We start from the raw sequence: 8,458 nt of genomic DNA on the forward strand, positions 1-8,458 counted from the left end.
AGTCTGTCTGTCATGATTTGGCATTTTGTTATTGTATCGCAGGTGATGGCTTACGGAGACGGGGCTGTGGTCTGAGTCTGTCATAGGTACGTTTGTTTGTTGTCTTTCATATGGAGTCTTTGTTTTGTTTCCTTGCAATTTGAGGGTGATTATGTTTGTGTTGTGATGCATTCCAGTTGTTCGTCTTTGTTTTTGCCGTTGTTTAGTGTTTGGGTGATCATGTTTGTTTGATGGTCTCTGTTGTTTGACTTTTGTCTATTATGTTTCTCAATATTTTTCATGCACGTATGTTTGTTGTGTCTTCTTTGCTTGAAATTGTACTTTTTGGTTAGTGTTTACTGTTTATTTTTTCTGTCTCCATTTGTTCGACGAACTATTTGATGCTAGCGGATCGGTACTGTCTCTGTACCGGCATGATTCAACACTGGTATTTTATAAAATAAAAGTTTGATGTCTTATAATTGAAATTGTCCGACACAAAATCCAATTCATTCGTTGTTAGTTGGCCTAAGGGTTATTATGTTTGTTTGTTGTGTTGCGTATTGTCTTTGGACCTTCTATTTGCTTTTGCGTAATGTAATAAATTTTTTTTTCATGTAATCCTTTTTCTTTTGGTAGCCATGCTTATATTAACCGAGAAATAGACTTGGGTTGTGGGTTTGGTTTTCAGTCACCGAGTTGGGTTGTGGGTTCGTTTTTGGATCGAAGCCGAGTTAAGCGGCGTGGGTCAGCGACCAGTCTTCAGTTGAAATCAAACTGGATTTTGGGTTCGCCTTACGATCTGTGAGGAATATGGTTCAACACTCTATTTGAACAAAGTCGGATCGGTTCTCAGTTTGGTTTTGGCCATTTCATGTAGGGATGTTCATTATTCGGCTCAAAACTGGTTAAACTGAAAACCAAAACCAGAATTGCTTAAAACCCAACCAAATTTCGTGTTCGGTTTTTAGTCTGTGTGTATTGTCTTGCAATGTGTCTGCCTTAAACTTACCTTGACAGTGACAAATGTCATTACTGAGTTTGCTATTCGAATGTGGCTGAATTTTAGTTATTTGTTACTTTGTTATTTTACAATTTGATTTTCTTTTGTATATTAACATTTTTGCCTAAATTTTGTGCAACAGAGGTTGTACGTTGCACTTCAAATTTGTATACAATGGTGATATCATTTTGGCTATCTGGTTACCACCAACTGTGGATATCCCTTTTAGGTTTTAACACTTTTGATTTTTCAGATGCTTTTCATCTTTCCCACCCAGCTTACTCCATCACCACATCGAGCCTCTGGCAGCCTCTACTCGGTGATGGATAAATCACCACATTACCACCATTAATCATCAAATCTGTTTGACCCGTTTCATTTTGTCATTTGCCTTCAGTTGTGCATGGTTACATACTGTTTTTGGTGCATTCACGCCTACAGATTGCATTAGTTATATAACATACACAAACATGTATGAAAGAAAAATACATTTCAGTTTTGACTTCTAAAAGTCAAACTATGCATTTTGTTTTTGGCAGATGTGGGATTTACCATGTGGAAGAAATGCAGTAGCTGGATGGAAGACTAACGAACCAAATATGACAACTTTTTGTACAGGTCATAGTTTAGTTTACCTGAAACATGGACACCATTGTATTTAATTCATCAGTTTAGTTTACCTGAAACATGGACACCATTGTATTTAATTCATGCAAAAAACTTACGTACATGCGTTAATGTTTTTTTGTGTTTTTACGCCGCAACGTGCGCGGGTCGAACCCAACAATGCGGCATCGCGTGCGGGTCAAATCTAATTACGCCGCATCTCGGCGGGTGAGCCCACTAGTGATATAATAAATGTTACTTGCCAATATCTGTTTTCCGTAACATATATAATATTAACAACTAGTGTTTTACCGGCGCGTTGCGTCGGGCAAACTCGGACGGTGGTAAAACTCAAGTGTTGTCAATCCCGGGCGTTGAATTTGTAAGTCGACGCGAATTCAGGTGATTTCGGTTACGTGCGTTATGGGCGTAGCGTCGGTCGGTAAAACTCAGTCTTTGTAAAACCCGTGCGGGATACGGTGAGTCTAAACAAATTTGGTCGGTTTCCGTCATGTTCGTTATGTTATCATAACTAAAACAAAAAAAATAAAAAAAAAGGCATGCACAACACATCAAATTGAATTTAGAAAAAAAAAAGAGCTAACAAACAATAACAACCATATCCCATTGCAAAGATTTGAACTTGGACGGCAAACGACATTAGACATAAGAGCATTTCCACACAACCAACATGCTAGAAGCCAAGTTGTTTATAAGTGTAAACTATCTATTATATATCAAAATAAAAGTTTATCAAAATAGGAACTTTGTGGTACCAAACTTCTCTTTTATACTATATATATAATTTCATAATTATTCAATAAAATCTGTTAAAATTTTATATAATTTTTATTTATTTTATTTAATATTAACAACTTGTTAAAATTATACAAACAAATAATAATATAATATTACGTAATAATAATAAAAAAAATCAAATCAAAGTCATTTAAATACGTAGGTTTTCAAAACTTAATGTGACATATGATGAAAATGTCATTGCTTTAAAATGTGTTTGTAAAAGAGGAACGTGGATTAAGGACGTTGCCATGGAATTCTGTCGGTGGGTGACCATCGTAAATATTATGACCATGACCACTGGCAATTTGACTTGCGGCAATTACCGTCGGATATAACGAGGCATCGACGAACTAATTACCGAACAACCACCAACAACATTCAAGAGTCGTACTCGTACACAAATAGACTACTTAACAACTACAGGCGTAATCTCTAGATTAACTTTTTTTTGAACAGCCATTTCTATCATTGATGAGCCACTAAGTCATTCGATCATTCCCATTCCCGGGGTATGGAATAAGGCTGGTTTGAAAACGATCCGCGCTGAGCAGATTGAAGTTAAAGAAACAAGCCAAATAATTTTATCCTTGAATTTGGTTTGGTTTGAAACCGAGCAGCTTGGTTTCGTAAAAAGTTTTCAATTTAAAATTTTTAAAACTCCAAAATATGATTATTAATTCAAGACTTCTAGCTAGCTCCAAAATGTCTATACTTTCAAGTTTCAACTCTAAAATGTCAAAAACTTAACTCAACAAGAAAACATATATCAAGCGAGTGGCTCGAGATTAAAATTGAATTTTAAAGTCAACACAAAATATGAAAATAAAAAAAAAAACTTAAAAAAATAATATATATATATATATATATATATATATATATATATAATTATTAAACAAAAATTAATTCGAGTAAAACGAACCGAACCAAGTGACGCTTTGCTCATGCTTGGCTTGTTTCCAAAACCCAAACGAGCTGAACGACTCATTTCCAAATCGAACCGAAATCGAGCGAGCGTTTTTCAAGCAACCTTCGAGCGAGCGGCGAGCAGTTTGAACAGTCCTACCTCGAAGCGTAGTTCGTACATAAGTCCACTCCATCATCAATCCTGACTCGCGGAAACATCAGGAGGAAACACACCTTAGGTGAGAAACCTTCTGGCCTAACCTAAAACCCTTTTTTCCTCACATACAGGACCTGAACCAAAGACCTCCGCAAGGGGCGAAGGTTATGAACGACCCAAGGTGTCCCCGGTAACTCCCGTTTTTTCGCTTAGTAGTGTAAATTTTTGCGATTTCATCCGAAAAATTTTATAGGCAGTGAGAACGGACACCCTTAAATCATTTTAAACAAAAAATAATTCGAGTAAAATGAACTGAACCGAGTGATGCTTTGCTCATGCTTGGCTTGTTTTCAAAACCGAAAAGAGCTGAACGACTCATTTCCAAATCGAAACAAAATCGAGCGAGCGTTGTTCGAGCAACTTTCAAGCGAGCGGCGAGCAGTTTGGACAGTCCTACCCCGAAGCGAAGCTCGTACATCAGTCCACTCCATCATCAATCCTGACTCGCAAACCAACCTCAGGAGGAAACACACCTTAGGTGAGAAACCTTCTGGCCTAACCTAAAACCCTTTTTTCCAACACACGGGACTTGAACCAAAGACCTCCACAGGGGCGAAGGTTATGAAGGACCGGGGTGTCCCCGGTCACTCCCTTTTTTCGTTTAGTAGTGTAAATTTCCTGATTTCGCTCGGAAAATTTTATAGGCAATGAGTACGGACACCCTTAAATCATTTTTCAACGGCTTTGGTCACTTCTGTGATAAAGCCCAAACTTCACCACTGAACCTTCGTCTTCCTAAATAAAGTTTTTGAATTTCTTACCTTTCAAACTTAGGTTGGAGATAATTGGCATCTCGAGATTAAGTTGGTACAATGTGTTAGTAAATACATAAAAAAGAAAACTAAATTAATCTTTTTATTTGAATTCAATTTGTATGTATATTTGTAAAAACAAAAAACATATGCATTAGATTTATCAAACATTTGTATCCAACCGAATATATCGAAACCAAAAGCATACAACATGTCAACCAATCACATTTAATGCACTCATATAACCCCCCAAACTCTTGAAAAATTCTCATCCATAAAAAATTTAAAACATGCATTTCAAACGTGAACATGACTCTAAATGCACATTTTATGTCTTTTTGAACATTCCCAAATAAAACCCTATTAATTCCACAAAGAAATAATCTCTTGTTTGAACTTTGACATTTGTTAATTCTTTGTGTTTTCAGGCGAATCTTTTCCAAGAAGATCTTCCAAAAGCTTATCATCCAAATACTCGAATTCGATCACCGGATCTCTTTCCAATCTCCCATTGCTAATGCCACTCGAAGACGATACCAAAGAAGGCGAAGACGACGACATTGACAACGTAGAGCTTCCCAATAACGACGGTATTTGAGAAAATCCCGAGCTCGACGACATCTCCACATTGAACGAGTTAACACTTCGGTAATGGCCATCATTAGGGAAGTTAAGTATAGCTTGATGACCTCTTAAAGCATATGCGGCTCTATCGTAAGCTCTAGCCGCCTCCTCGGCCGTGTCAAACGTTCCCAACCACGAACGTGCACCGTTTCTTGTCGGGTCACGTATCTCAGCCGCGTACCGCCCCCACGGGCGCCTACGGATGCCTCGGTATTTGTTTTCTCTCCTCCCTCGTTCACTAGTACTTCCACCCGGTTCTTGATGTGCATCCATGGAATATTATTAGACAGTAGAATTGTTTTGTTGAAATTGTGAGCATGTTGGTATAAATATTATCCAAAAAGAATTTATTGATAATAATGAGTCGTATGTGGTGGATTGAATTCTGGTTCAAACGTTTGAAAGACCAGCCGCCAGTAAGGTGAAGCTTCGTGAACACCTGACACGAGCAAATAACAAGTTGCAAGCACGTGGGGATACCATGAATAGAATATACAACTATATAACGCATTTAAGGAAACTAATATTCAGGGAAAATGACATAAATCGATATAATCGGTTAATGTGAACAAAATTTAATCAATCCAATCTTATAGGGTATGTTTGGTACGGGGTAATGAAATAGATGAGGGAATGGAATGGACAAAGGAATGAAATGAATCATTACCATTCCATTGTCATGTTTGGTTACCATGTAAGAATGAAATGATTAATCACTTCATTATTATTATTAATATTTTTATTAGTAATAATAATAATAAATAAATAAAAATAAATAATATTAATAATAAATGAATATTCATAATAAGTATTTTTAGAACCTCGTGCTGCAACGAGATCGTTAAACTGTATATACGTTGTGAAATGTTAACTCATCAAATTTAAAAATAAAATATATTGATAATGTAGTACTAGTTCTAATATAATAATAGTTATATTATAATATACAAAACAATAATGATAATTATATAATGATAATATAATAACTATAATTAGAAAATAATAATAACAATACTAATAATAATAATATAATTATAATTTTATAATAATAATAATGATTGTTGACTTTTTGACTTTTTCATTCCTTGAAGGAATGGAAAAAAAATACCCACACTCAAAGGAATGAAAATCCTAAAAATGGAAAGAGTTTCATTTCATTTGGAATGATTCATTCCATTCATGCATGATAACTAAACATGTTTTTTTTCATTTTTTTGGAATGGCTTATTACATTTCATCTTTTATTCCTTCATAACAAACACTACCATAGTGTCCTTTATAAAATCATCGATCATTTTTTAATCATTATATGACAAAACTTTTAACCAACCAGATAATTCTATCATTTGTTCAAAAATCTCGTCGAAACCATAAAGATTCCGTCAGAAGTCAAAATACCCTCATTTGAATCCTAAATATTAATCTAGTTGGCTACTATGAATTAAATACGTACTAGTGAATCAAAAGCTTTTTTTATGCTTGACATAATCTAATTAGTTAAAAAATTTATCGGGTAAAGATTAAAAAGTGATAAGATCGACCAATTAGAGGGTGAACAACATTTTAAAAATTGGTTGGTTGAATTACATTTTGTCAACATTGGCTTATGATCATTATACCTAATATTATTTTCAAGGTGAAGGTTTAAGTCTTGTTGTAAATAAAAGAAATGTCAAATTAAATTTGCCGAATAAAAGTAAAGTTTGAGGAAAGTAAACTTTTTCTATGCATTTAGTCTCCCTAACAGGGGCGGTTTAACCTTTTCAAAGAACTAGACCGAACTCTAAAATTAGGATCTATACATTTAAAGGAATTCATTAATATATTTAATTGTTATTTGGCCTCAACATAAAAATTTTAGATATTGCATATAAATTAAACATTTTATTAAAAGCAATTTATTAAATATTTCTATCAGCGTAAATGATATTAAAGTTTTTACATTTTTTGGATTAAAAATGGAAGCAAACTGGTGAATTTGAATTGAAAGTCATTATGCACATTTAACTTTGAAAGTTTCCCAATGTAATTTCTATGTTATTCTTTGTTTTATAATTTCATTCTTAGACGTTTGTTGAGTTGGGTCTCTTGCTACTCGCTTGAGTGTTCTTTTTTTATTCTTTTAATATATTGGCTATTAAAAAATTAAATAATTTCTATGATTCATGAATCCTACTAAACGAGACAAACAATCCAAAACAAATTAAAAGACAACTTAGGTTTGAAAGTAATTAATAACTATTTAACAAACATGAATTGGTATCAACATCTATTAGTCAAATGTAGTATATAAGCAAACTTAATAGGAAAAGAAAACAAATGACTTTAGCATAGCTTAAATAATACTAGCTAAATCATAAGTCAAATACGACAGTATACAAATATGCATTCATTAATGTGTAATATTTAAATGGATCGAGTTTATTTACAGATAAATCATAAAAATAATCATCTTTGTTATATATATATATATTTAAAGCCATATATGCATGTTACGATCAGATAACAATGTTCTAAAAACCGGTATTTTACTCGTACCGGATTTGGTTCAAAAATGGTATAACCAGTTAAACCGGAATGTACCGGGAGGTTCCACCGAGTTAAATAATTTGCCTTATAATTCCATATAAATACACTTTCAACTAAAAAATTGTGACATCCCACATCGGTTGGAGAGGAGAACTAAGCCTTCTTTATAAGAATGTGGATACCTTCCCCATCATAACACGTTTTGGCATTTAATGGTAGTGGATGGGAGGAGAACTTCACAGTTAAGCGTGCTCAGGTGGAAGTAGTATCAGGATGGGTGACCTCCTGGGAAGTCCTCGCCTGGGCAACTAAAAGCAAATCCGTGAGGCGATGGTGGTACGTCCCGGCCAAAGCGGATGGTGCGGCGGTAGCTGGGCTGTTATAGATGGTATCAAAGCCAGGGCCGGACCGGTGGTGTCAGGTCCCGCGAGGACGCTGGACCCCTAAGGGGGGTGGATTGTGACATCCCACATCGGTTGGGGATGAGAACTAAGCCTTCTTTATAAGAATGTGGATACCTTCCCCATCATAACGCGTTTTGGGCGCTTAATGGTAGTGGATGGGAGGAGAACTCCACAGTTAAGCGTGCTCAAGTGAAAGTAGTATCGGGATGGGTGACCTCCTGGGAAGTCTTAAGGGGGGTGGATTGTGACATCCCACATCGGTTGGGGATGAGAACTAAGCCTTCTTTATAAGAATGTGGATACCTTCCCCATCATAACGCGTTTTGGGCGCTTAATGGTAGTGGATGGGAGGAGAACTCCACAGTTAAGCGTGCTCAAGTGAAAGTAGTATCGGGATGGGTGACCTCCTGGGAAGTCTTCGTCTGGGCAACCAAAAGCAAATCCGTCAGGCGATGATGGTACGTCTCGGCCAAAGCGGACAATAGAATGGTGCGGCGGTAGCTGGACTGTTACAAAAATAACATAAAAGTACATTAATAAACATCACACATTAACCAAATATCATACATGAACAATGCTCGAGTCAGACAAAAAGTTTATACTTTGTATATGAAATCAGTCGATTACAAAAGATGTAAAT

General features: G+C 35.5%; 1 pseudogene; it reads right to left on the reverse strand.

Moving 5' to 3' along the window:
- Window positions 1–4,558: 4,558 nt before the first annotated feature.
- On the reverse strand, window positions 4,559–5,332 carry LOC143585114 (ethylene-responsive transcription factor ERF098 pseudogene; annotated as a pseudogene).
- Between the last annotated feature and the right edge of the window lie 3,126 nt (window positions 5,333–8,458).

Source organism: Bidens hawaiensis, unplaced genomic scaffold (assembly GCF_021521415.1).
Source record: "Bidens hawaiensis isolate Kalapana, Puna unplaced genomic scaffold, B.hawaiensis_p1.1 tig00033565_1, whole genome shotgun sequence".
In the NCBI taxonomy this organism is placed as follows: Eukaryota; Viridiplantae; Streptophyta; class Magnoliopsida; order Asterales; family Asteraceae; genus Bidens; species Bidens hawaiensis.